The sequence below is a fragment of the Phyllostomus discolor genome, chromosome 4 (assembly GCF_004126475.2).
Source record: "Phyllostomus discolor isolate MPI-MPIP mPhyDis1 chromosome 4, mPhyDis1.pri.v3, whole genome shotgun sequence".
Taxonomy (NCBI): Eukaryota; Metazoa; Chordata; class Mammalia; order Chiroptera; family Phyllostomidae; genus Phyllostomus; species Phyllostomus discolor.
This window is the reverse complement of record NC_040906.2, coordinates 150,357,645-150,370,275: the sequence shown is the minus strand read 5'-3', so window position 1 is coordinate 150,370,275 and position 12,631 is coordinate 150,357,645.

The following is a 12,631-nucleotide window of genomic DNA, read 5'->3' as shown; positions in this document are numbered from 1 at the left end:
GAACAGATGGTGCCTTTACCTGGGGGTGGGGGAGCAGAGAGACCGGACACGACAGGTCACTCGGGCCCCCCTAGGTCAGTATTCACGATCATTTGGCCAAGGTCAATACAAAGGTTACCCTGCGTGCAGGGAGTAGAAGTCAGGTTGCCAGCAAATTACTCAAAGGACAAGAATTGATAGAGAACTTTTAAAAACCACCTGAGAAGACTAACTCACTCATTCTTCGGACAAGTATTTGTTGATGGTCTACAGTGTGTCGTTCGATGAGGGTAGCACCCCCTATCTCTGTTCGTAAGGAGCGAAGCAGACCAACGAATAGGCGGACGCCGTGCTAGGTGCGTAAATGCCTCCCACGGTCACGTGGGGGCCTGTGAAGGATGCCTACGGCAGACTCGGGGAACTGGGGATGTTCACTGTCCTCCCAGTGGATGCTATGTTGAAATAGCCCTGCAATGTGAGGTCAAGAGCCGGTTTGGAAAAATCGTGCCGCTGCAACATGGGAAATGGACGAAACTGCTGAGAAATAGGAGGCCGCCGCGGGTCTCCCAGTGAAATGGGTAGAATAAAATGTTCTCCAAAGTTGGCCCATCACGCCAGTCTGACCAGAACAAATCGTCCCACTGAGGGAAGCCCTGCCGGAACTGTAGTGGTCGTCAGTGGGTAGCTACAAAGCGATGGTCCAGGAACGGGCCTGACTCCTTTTAGGTTTGGTTTTCAGATCTAAAGCCCCAAGTCCCAGAGACAAACTCAATACCTGGTTGGGAAAGCTGCTTCCTGCAGCTCATAATACACAGGAGGAACCCTCGAAACCTGGAATTTATTTATAGAAAGTTGTGTGTGTATTCTTACATGTTTAAACTTCAGTCACCTTCCGCCCTGGCTGGAGTAGCTCAGTGGATTGAGCTCGGGCTGGGAACCAAAGTGTCCCAGGTTCGATTCTCAGCCAGGGTACATTCCTGGGTTGCAGGCCATAACCTCCAGCAACCGCCCATGGATGTCTCTCCCTCTCTCTCTCTCTCTTTTTCTCTATCTCTATCTCCCTCCCTTCCCTCCCTAAAAATAAATAAATAAAATCTAAAAAAAAAATAATGCAAAAAAGGTCTTAGATAAGTCTTCAATTTAAAAAAAAAAAACAAAAAACTTCAGTCACCTTCCAAGTACTCTCCGTTTGATGCAATACACCTATAGGGATGTCTTTTCCACTGCTCAAATTCCGTTTTTGAACTTACTGAACACTCAGCGCCTTGCGGGCAGATGCACTGGTAAATCACCCATCATGATACGGATGAACGCACTGAGTCTTTAAAAAAATTCACTGAAGGTGAACTCAGCCTCTCACACCACCACCAGCTAGTGCGCTAATATAGGTGGGTTCCTAGAACACTCACCTATCAAGGGAAACCTGCACTAAAAGGGGCCTGCCCTCCAGAAGATAATTATGCTTTTTGGGGGTCCCCTTTCCCCTGTAAGTGCTGCACAATCCTAGAACACTTCACTCTGCTGTGTACCAGACAACAGAGTTCCAAATAAGGAGAAGCTTGCTAACCTACACCCCGGTAGGTTAACCCCAGAAAATTCCGCGTAACCAACAGTAAAAACCCCTAAACCCCACAGTTGGTGCACAGAACCTGGGCCCCTGCCTCAGTGTTCTCGCCTCCTGCAGAGCCTCAACAAATCTGCCTTTGCTTTTATCAGTGTCCCTGTTCTAAATTCTTTCATGTCAGCAGACAAGAACCCAAACTCTTTTATGAATTTACTTGAATCAAACTGGCCACATTGCCGAGAAGCAAAACCTCAACAGAATGAGAAAAATGCTCTGGAAAATGGCAGTTTTGCTCCTTATTTTATACATTACAATCAAAGGAGGAGGCCTAAGTGGGTTATATGACATCCATTGGTAATAGATTAGGGAAGCGGGAGGAAGCAACGTGGGGAAACCTCTGGGATTGGATAAAAAATGATGGACACACTTCTTCCCCAGAGGTTGGTACAGGATAGTTAACAGTTAATAATTACCATGATAACGATGACATTGAGGGGATTTGTGGTCTCCCTCTGGTACCGATGCCTATGCTTGACGGGTCCAGAAAAAGGAAATTTGATGTTCCAAATGTATGTTATTGTAAATACAAAAAGAAAAAAGTCTCAGTTAAGGTAAAGACAGACTTTTGTCAGGGAACATTATAACCTAGGATATGACTGTCCCCCATGACCTGCTTTTAGTTAGAAAGTTTTTAATTTTAGGCCATCCTACATAGTTACTTCAGCTGTCTGAGTTGGTAAGGCCACCATGCAGGCCTCCCCTGAGCTGGTCAGGGTTAGTGTGTGGCCCCTTTCTGTCCACAAAAGTTAGAATAACTTTTCCTTTTAATTACACTAGAAACTACTTTTAGTCATATGCAAGCCCCGGCTTTCCGAGGGTGCAAAATCAAATCCCCGCTATGGTTTCAAACCCAACAAAACCTCTATTCTGCCAGCCTGATTAATACAATGGCATGCACGAAATGCAGCTGTTAGTACTTCCAGGTGCACACGTAGTAATTTAACTAAATGCTATCAAAGCCTTTCTGAGTAAAAAAGCCTCCTGGGCTTTTTTAATGAATAGATAAAGCTAATTTGTAATTAGTACATTTAGTTGTTAATATGCAAATGAGGCCTTCTGTTATCTGTAATTAGCACCAAATCCTTGATTGTGAAGGATCCTGCTAAAATACGTAGGAAATCCTGTCATCCTCTCTCAGGTACCCACTCCCCCTCGGACTGCCCAGGCCTCCCCTCCAGCCTGGATTCCCCACTCTGGGTCCCTTCCAGGTGCCCGGCTGCCTGCGGGCCTTGAACTAGTGTAAAACTGAACTCACTGGATTCTATTCACTCCCTATACTTGCAGCTTTTCTAAGAAACCTGCTCCTTGGACATGGCCATGGCTGTCCCCTCTTCTTCCTCCTTCTCCGGCAGGATCTCCCTGTCATCCTGACAGTCATCTGACCCAGAAACGGGGCCTCCTCCGCCTTCCTCCCCTCCATTGCCAAGGTCAGGCCCCAATACCTCCTTTCAGTGTTACCTTGGAGTTTGGGTACTGTTAACTATCCTGTACCAACCTCTGGGGAAGAAGTGTGTCCATCATTTTTTATCCAATCCCAGAGGTTTCCCCACGTTGCTTCCTCCCGCCTCCCTAATCTATTACCAATGGATGTCATATAACCCACTTAGGCCTCCTCCTTTGATTGTAATGTATAAAATAAGGAGCAAAACAGCCATTTTCCAGAGCATTTTTCTCATTCTGTTGAGGTTTTGCTTCTCGGCAATGTGGCCAGTTTGGTTCAAGTAAATTCATAAAAAAATCTTACAGTTTTAGACGTTTCTTACATTGACACTTTTTAAATCAAGTTTTGCATGGCTTCTTCTACCTGAGAAAGCAGGGTCCCCGGGTGGCTCCCCAGAGGGCCTCTGACAGCAACGCGACTTTCCAGGTGGAGGGCGGAAAGAATCCTCCCTTGCTGTGCCACGGGGCAGCTGCCTGGGGAGCTGCACCTCCCCCTGGGGCGGGAGAGGAGGGTGCGGAGGAGTGTCTCCAGAAAAATGGGAATTCTGTGGATGGTTTACTGTGCTTAGAGGTATGAGAGGATATTTTGGGCTCACTTGGACGGGCTAGGAATGAATCCGTGGTCACTACATGAAGAAACTAAACAAACTGACAACTACTAACCCTAGAAAAACGAAAAGCAAATGCACGGAAAATGTTGTCCTACTGTGCAGTGGAACCTTGGTTCTTGAGCTTAAGTTGCTCTGGAAAACTGTTTGAGAAACAATTTGTTCAAGAACAGAATCTCCTTTGTCGCCTGAGAGGCACATGACTGATTGTGCAGGTTGTCAGCCTGAAAGGGTTGTCAAGTAGAGAATCGAGATGTGACGTTTTATTAGACATCCAAGACTTTTTTTTCTGTGAACAACTAGGTCTAGAGTCAAATTGTTTGAGAACCAAGATGGTTGAGAACCGAGTTAGACTGTATGTAAGAGGTGGATTGGCTTGACTTTGCTGAAAACACTAAATTAGCTACTGATTTAACTAAGAGTGATATAACCGTATTGAGAACATGGAGAGGAGAGAGCAGAGTATGTGCGGGAGCCATGGCATGGTCTTCCACCCAAGTCTGAAACAGGAAAACCATTCTCTGCAGGCTGCCTGCACGTGTGGAGGTAGATCCTGGCAGAAGGAAGACACTGTCTCTGGGGAATGAGAACTGGGGGGACACAGACGGGGCAGCGGCAGTTATATTCCACTTACACTCTGTAGTCACGTTTGACTTTTTTAACCTACATAGCTGTGCGTCTTTGGTAAAAAATAGACATGCATTTTAAAGGGCCACTGATGACGTGGAAGGCTAGTGTGCGTGGCTGCTGTTGCTAAGCAAAGGCACCAGCAAACAGTGCCACCTGGGTGTCCTCAGCTCAGCAGAGCAGATTTGTAGCGGCTGAGTGTGTGACCATCCGAGACCCAAACACATGTCGCCGGGACAAGCCTTGGCTGATCTAAAGTGCTGTCCTACGGTGGTACTCACCTGTCTCAACATCTTCAGGGACTTCCCAATTTACCTGAGAAAATCCCAATTCTGTGGCCTCAACCTTCAGGGCGTCTGTGATACGGCCCCTGCCAATCCCTCCCCTTCCTAATATTCTTGCCCCTCTCCCCACACTGGCAGGTCCAGCCACCCTAAACAGTTGTAGCGCTGTCACACACGCACACACACACACACACCCCGTGCTAGACTGTCCTTCTGTCACCCCATAACCTAGCTAACCCTCAACTACTGCTCAGGTTGCCTTGACGTCCTAGTCCAGACCTTCCTTCTCCCGAAAGCCTTTACTGACCCATCCGGTAGGCGTCCAGCACACCCTGTGCTCCTCTCTCGCCTTGTCTACAATCAGTCCCTCCCTCCCCCATCTCATGACGGGCAGGGACTGAGCTGCACAAATAAATATGGCTACTCCAGGAGCTATCTGAAGGTCTGAGAGCAGGGCCTTTGCCAGTCTTAACACCCCCTCCCTCTGTCCAGTTCCGTTTACCAGCAAGGCCTCTGTCCTCACAGAGCCCACTCAGCCTCTGCCTCTGCCTGCCTGCAGGAAAGAGAAATCCAGGTTCCCGAGGGAGGGAGGGAGGGAGGGAGGAAGGGAGGGAGGGAGTCAGACTCAGCTCACAAAGATAGAGGGAAAGCCTGTGATGGTGGGATTTGTGATGGTTTTTGAGCCCAGAGGCTAACCTAGAGCAGAGAGGGAAGGTTTTGCTGGCCGGGCCACTTTTGGATGGAGCACCAGCTTGGGTGGTCTCTCATTAAGCAGTCCCCGTGGGTTCCCTGGCCTTTCCGGGAAGTGGCAAGTCTTCATCTCATCCATCCGCATCTCCTGACCAACATGAAGTTTGCTGCCTGTCTGCCCCCTCCCTGGCCTTAGCTGGACCCAGCCCTGCTGCACCTTGGAAAATCTTTGTGGCATCTCAGCTTCTGCACAGGAATGGAGCCTTCTGAAGGGAAGAGCTGTTGAGGGAGAGAGGAGGGGAATCTGTTAGCAACAGCAGCTACCAGGAAAAGGGGGCCTAAGTGCATGAGAGGCTATATGATGATGGGAATAAACACAAAATGATGGCAGTTTTTGAAGTCTGACTATGTGCCAGGCACAGTGCTAAATGTCTTACACATATCACTGCAGTAATCACATCAGCATCCTGTGAAGTAAATGCATCACTGCCCAGCACTTAGTAAACGTGGCCTCTGAAGCTCAGAGAGAATTCATTTGTTCAGGTCACATGGAGAGAGAAGATGAAAAAGGGTCCCATCCAGGGCCTGTCTGATTCAAAGAGTCTGAACTTTTAACTTGGATGTCCCGCTGCTATGGACCAGGTGGGTAAAGGAGGGGAGACGTAGGGAAGAGGAAAAAGGTGATAGAAAAACTTTTTAAGGTGAAGGGAATTAAACAGTAGGGAAATCTAGCTCTTGAGTGGGGTGTGTCCTGCCCACGCCCTCCACCCTCAATCCTCACAAACCCCAACCAGCAGCCCAGGCACACAGGGGTTCCAGGGTCACTTTTCCTTCCTCAGTTCCAAAGTTGAATCAACTGTAAACAAGCTAATGCTTTAAATAATGCTCCCTGAGGTGCGACCTTAATCTGCATCTCGTCTAGACTTCCTAATGCCCCTGCAGGAGCACAGGGATCTTATCAGTGTCTACATTTGTGACAAGCAATAAACTCACACTTATCTAGGCTGATGGCTCTGAGTGCCTTCCGCAGCTAGTGAGTAATTTCATATGTTGTGGGAGGGAGTTCTCAGAGGAAGAATCACACTTTCAATCCAAAATTAAAGCTCAATTTGGTCTAATTGTCTTTGATTTTGTCAGTTGCATAAAATGGCTGATTCCATATGCAAAAATAAATAAATAGTTGCAAAGCTTCAAATTTTCTTCTTCTTGGGGACAGATCCCGTCAAGTTGCTTTGCTATTTTCACCCACCAAACAGTGCTGATCTTTCTGTATCCTTTTCTATTTTCTCTCCCTTCTCTGCACTTCCTCCAGCCCTTACCCAAAAAAGAAAATTGTAGTGTCTTTCTGAGTGTCTATCTCCTCTGTCTGTGTCATGTATAATTTTAGAAGGAAGTTCCTTAAGAGCAAGAATAGTTCCTTCATAAGATGATGACACCAGAAATCTGGAAATGCCCATTGAAATGGTAAATTGGAATAAAGAAGATAATAAAAGTGGCCATTTATTTCTCTAGCAATTATTTTGTTGCAAAATCCGGCAATAGGGACTGTATTTCGGGCCTGGAATGAAGAGGCAAAGAAATTGTCTTAGGCCTCTGGTGGGAGAATGCCTTCCCAGAACATCCGAAGATTTACCCTCAGGCAGCGAGGGTGCTGGGAGGAAGGCCCTCGTGGCCAGCAGCTCTGAGCTGCAGCCTGTCTCTCCTTTGGTCAGTTCTGTGACTCTGGGCAAGCCCCTTCCCATCACTGGTACTGAGGTTCTTGGTCAGGAAAGTGAAGGGCTGTAGTATGTGCAGTCTGAGGTGCATTTCAATGGTGGCCCAAGGACACCTGGGAAAAAGAAAGGAGGTTGGCAATGAGCCAGGGAACACGATGGACACAATGGAGGTCCAACGAGAACAGTGGCAGAGCGGTGGAGAGAAGCTGAGGTATTTGAGAGAAGTCAGGGAGACTGAGTCAACAATGGGTATGGGGTGAAGAGAGAAGAGACTGGAGACATGCTTTTATTTGGTCTTGGGGACCCAGGATGGTGCAGTGGTCCCCAACGTTTTTGGCATGAAGGACTGATTTTGTGGAGACAATTTTTACATGGACCAGGGTTGGGGGATGGTTTCGGATGATTCAAGCATATTACATTCAAGCTCACCTCCGGGCTATGCGGCCCGGTTCCTAACAGGACATAGACAGGTACCGGCCCACGGGCTGGAGGTTGGGAACCCCTGGTGTACAGGACAGAGAGCAAGATGGTAATGGGAGGAGAAAGTGTTGGATTTAGAATTTACCATTTGTGCTGATTTTAAAACATGCTCACAAATTCTTTAACACTATTTCCATCTTGAACATGGATTTGCCTTAGTGACTAACTTCTAATGAATACAATGCAACAGAAGTAGTGCTGTGTGACTTTTAAGACCAGGTCATAGAAAAATCCAGCTTCTACATGACTTCTTCTTAGTCTCTGGCCTTTGGGACCCAGCTACCATGCTGCAAGGAAGCCATATCTACATGGGAGGGCCATAGGTAGGTGAGCCAGCTGAGGTCCCATTGGATAGTTGGACCATGCAAATGAGGAGGATGTTGAGATGGACGAATCTGCCCCCTGCCCCACTGTCTGACCACAGCCTCATGAGAGACGTAGAGTGGGAGCCACCTACTTGGGCTGAGTCAACAGCCAGAAATAATAGTAATACACCACCACTGTTACATTATGCCACTATGTCTTGGGCAGGGGGGCTTGTTATGCAGCAAGAGATATGCAGAATCTGCTCCAATAAGAAGGGTGCTGGGTCATTCTGGGACTTGGGAAAACATGGGTGGTCCATGCAAAAGAGCTAGAAAGAGAGAGTTTGTAGAAGTGGGTTTTTATACAGGTGTGAGCAGGGCACTGTTAAGAGAACCGATGAAGGATGGTAAAGTACCTGGACCATAGCAACAGGAGGAGCCATTCTTGTCTCTAGGCCTGAAGGGACAAAGAGGAGGGGACAGTGTGATTGGGACGGAGCCTGGTGGCCATGGCAGAAGTGAAAGAGGGGCCCAGGAAAGATGAGAGCCCACTAGAATCCCAACAAGGGCAAGGAGGGTAGGAAGGAGAGGGTATAAGCACCCCCACTCTCCTCCAGTTCTCCCCTCTCCCGCCAGTGTCTGCCACTGGCTGTCTCAGTTGCAGGCCAAAGGGCAAGGGAGGCAGGAATGCAACGTGTGCAGGCCAGGCTCCCAGACAATGGGGCAGCATGGAGAATATGTTCAACAACAGCAAATGGAAAACAAAGCAAAAGCTGAGAGTAGGAGAGGGGCTCTAGGCAGAAATGCAGGACATGTAGCATTTAACGACAACGTGAGAGAGAGGTGCCTACAAATGAGAAGGGGAAGGTGTACTCTTATGGTAGGAGCAGAACCAGCGGGGAAAGTTCTGCAGCACACAAATGCATCAAGGGAAGAATTCGAATGGGAAGAAAGGGGCCTGGATGACCACGTTCACTTGGGAGGGTCCTACACTTGTTGATGGCTGAGTCCCTACTGGACTGTGTAGGAACAGAGCCTGGAGGGGAACAGGTAGAAAGACGGCCTCAGCAGGTCCATCTGTGTGACTGCCTGCTTGGCTGGTCTTGCCTCACCTTTCAGTGCTTGGCACCTCAGGATCAGAGATAAATAGTGCTGTGTCTCCTGCGTTGTGTGCACAGGGACTTGGGTCCCACCTGAAGGCTCCTAACAGCACAAGCAGAGCCAGAGTGGTGGTCGTTTTTCCCAACCAGCTGGATAAGGCTGGGAAACTGAGGTGGCCTCTGATCCCAGACCCACTGGCTGGAAAAATCCCCAGAGTATGTATCTTGCTTCAAATTAGTGTTCTGGAGAACAAGACTTACAGGTCCCTAGTGGACAGCACTAGAGTCGGGTGTGTCTCTGCCCTCCCTGAGTCCCCACATTTCTATTGCAGGGCACACGAGGCACGTGTCACTGGATGGTCCTGTGGTGTGGACAGTGGTAACTGCAGGGAGAGTGACTACTTAAAAATTCAGTATCCAATTCATGTTTGGAGGATTGGGAGCTCTTTCTGGGACTCATAGTGAATGCTAAAGTCTTCTTAGCATTCACTAGTGCTAAGGACATTAATGCTAAGGACATAATGAAACAGAGGAGGACATTCTGGGCATGAGGGTTCAGATCAGAATCGTTAGGGTTGTGTCTGTCATTTCCATATGTCGGGCCACTTCTCAGCCCTTAGACCCAAACCCTGTGGGAATCAGGACCATCCAGGAGAAGCTTCCATGATAATGGAAATGTTTTTCTTCATTTTCTACCAAGAATTTGAAACATGACTAGTGTGACTGAAATACTGAATTTTAAGTTTTATTTACATTTTTTAGAATTTACTAGGGTGACATTGGTTAATAAAACTATATAGGTTTCAGGTGTACAATTCTTTGATACATTGTCTGTACACCGTATTGTGCATTCACCACCCCAGGTCAAGTCTCCTCCCATCTCCGGGCACCCCACCTGACTTCCCCCTGCCTCCCCCCACTCCACATTCCTTCTTTTCCTTCTGGTAGTTGCCACACTGTTGTCTGTGTCTATGAGGATTTTTGTTTTCTTGCTTGATCCCTTCATTTGTTTCACCTAGGTCCCCAACCCCCTCCGACAGCTGTCTGCTGTTGTTTGTGTCTTCTGGCCATAAAAAAGCAGGAAACCTCGCCTTTTGCGACAGCCTGGGTGGACCCAGAGACCATTATGTTAAGTGGAATAAGTCAGTCAGAGAAAGACAAGCATCATATAATTTCATTATATGTGGACTCTAATGAACAAAACAAACAAAAAAATAGAAGTTTTATTTAATTTTAATTACTTTGAATGCAAGTGGACAGAGCCACATGTGGCTAGTGGCTTCTGTGGGACTGGACAGTGCAGGGAGAGGCTGCAAGTGGTTGTTCTGTTTTCAGTCCTGGGTCTTCCCTGGGGCCTGGCAGGGGTGAGGAGGATCTCTGCTCTGGGTCATCTGAGGAAGAAAATAAGTACCCACCTTCTAAAAGAAAGTACCAGGGCTGAAAGGCAGCTTAGAGAGCGTCTGGCTCAGGTCCATCCTTACAGGGGAGGATCTGGGTCCCAGCAGGGCCCCTGATTGTGCTGGGGAGGGTGGAGGGAGGTGGGCAGGAACATCTAAACTGGGAAGATTTTCCTTGGCCCCCACGATCCAGCAAACATGACAAGGCTGAACAGATGGAAGAGTTTAGGACCAGACTACAAGACAGAGCATAAAGTTGGGGAAGTAAAAAGAGGAGGGAGATGAAGGAAGCTGGCCCGTGGGCAGCCCTTCCCAAGAAGGCCCCTGTGTGACTCAGCGGATTAGCCACAGGGGCACTCACATTCACCTTACCTGCTAGCTCAGAGCCAGGAAGCAGGTTCTTCAAGGCTTATACCAAGAAGGGAATGTTCCCTGGAGCAAGTATGGGGGAGGAGCTAGTTTGACTCCTGCAGAACTCTCTGGTGAGCTAGGGGAAGGAGAGTGGGCGCTGCCCGCAGCTCCCTGCATTTTGCTGTTCAGTCCGTCTTTGAGCAGCTGCCATTATGAGGTCTACTTGTTAATGCTACAGAACCACTGACCTCAGGCTCAGGGCCTGGAAGCCGGTCCTAGACCTTAGCCCAGCTCTCACCCACTGGGACGCTAGTGATCTGCATGTTGCAGGTGTCTGGGGCTGGGAAGTAAGAAGAGATGCTGCCTCGCAGCTGGAAGGGGCTCTGCCTGGCACACTGTTCTAACGCCGAGGTTCCTGCTTCTGCTGGGATTGGGAGAGATGCTGCAGGGCCAGTAATCACAAACACTGTTTTTTATATTCTGAAGAATCACTGTCAAAACAAGAATGAGACAGTGGTAGCTGGCTGATTTTGGCCTTGAAACTGAATAGCTGTCTTGGTTCTCAGCTGAGGGTCTTTTCCTATTCCTATCTTTCTTTCTTAAGAGAGACCATGTTCTTGCGTCAGAAAGGCAGAGACACAGATGTTGGCGTGGGTGAGTCTTGCTTGTTACTTATGCATCGATCAGTCAGGGCCAGGGCCGGGGAGGAGCTGGGTTTTCCTACACTGGGGAGAGGCTTAAAGGGGGCCATGGAACCTGCTGTTGCTCCCTTTTTACCTTGTCTATCCATCTCCCTTTCCATCTGTCCATCAGTCTGGCTGTTCTTCCATCCATCCATCCATTTATCTATCCATCCATTTATCCATCTACCCACCCATCCATTATTATAGTAAAAATCCTCCAATGTTCAGTTCACACTTTCACCTTTAGGGGTATGATCACTGAACGCCACACAAGAAGTGTCTTTTGCAGCTCACACAACCCAACCACACTTCTTTCACTGATGAGTGCGCCTGTACTTTTAAGCTCAATATGTAATCCAAACGTCTTCCTCAGGAGAACACTGTGAAGCCACGAAGAGTGAAGAAGGGAAGGGAAGAGGCATCAGGAATGCATGTGAGGAGTGTGAATACCTCCTAGAGTGACTAAAACAGGAAGCATGCCTACGTTGTTTTGCTCATATTTTGGATTCTGTTTGGATCTGGCTCAAGAAAGGGCCACTTTCTGTCAGTGACCGGAGCAGGAAGCCCTCTTCAGGAGCAGGCAGGGGTGAAGGGGGTGTGTGACATGCAGTCCGCCCCACCCTCCCCCACCCCTTTTGCCCTGCGGGGCTGCACAGAAGTAAAGCCCGGTGAAGCGGGTGGGCGTTCTCTGCCTGCTGCTGTCCCGATTTAACTGTCTCCCGAGCTGACACTGGCACTCACGTTCCTGGGAAAGTTTGTCAGTTTACTCACGTTCTGTTCCCTGAGCCAGGCAATGTGTTGTCTTAAATGACAAAACTCTACAAATGGCAGTTCAGTCTGAAAGGAAATGCCTCACCTAAGAAATAATTTTGCCATGCCAATTGTGGGATGATCGTTTTTCGCACCAAAAACACACTGAAAATGTTGGCTTTTAAGGCACATAAACAGTGGGTGCAGATTCACTTGCTCACGCAGGAAGAGAGAAGAGAAGCCGTATCTCCTCAGAATGGCAAGCCAAGACACTCCGCTGCTGGCTTGCGTTTTTCCCAGCAGACTTTGCCACTCGGATCTGTAAGGCTGCTCGGCTTTTTCAGAGGAAGTTGTGTCCTTGGCACTGCCTTGTGAGCGACAGTTCTGAAGCTCACGAAGGTCAGGCATCTTTACCAAGCTCCCCCACAGAACTGGCTTTGGGGTGACCACCAGGCCCTGGGGTGACAGTCTGTCATTGTTCACAACACTCACCCTTCCTTACACACAGTGAGTTCAAAACACTCGCTTTCTCCTATAATGTTTTGTGCTTTTGCTTATTTAGTTTTGCTTACTGCCTCTTGTGAGTTGCTAGAGCCAA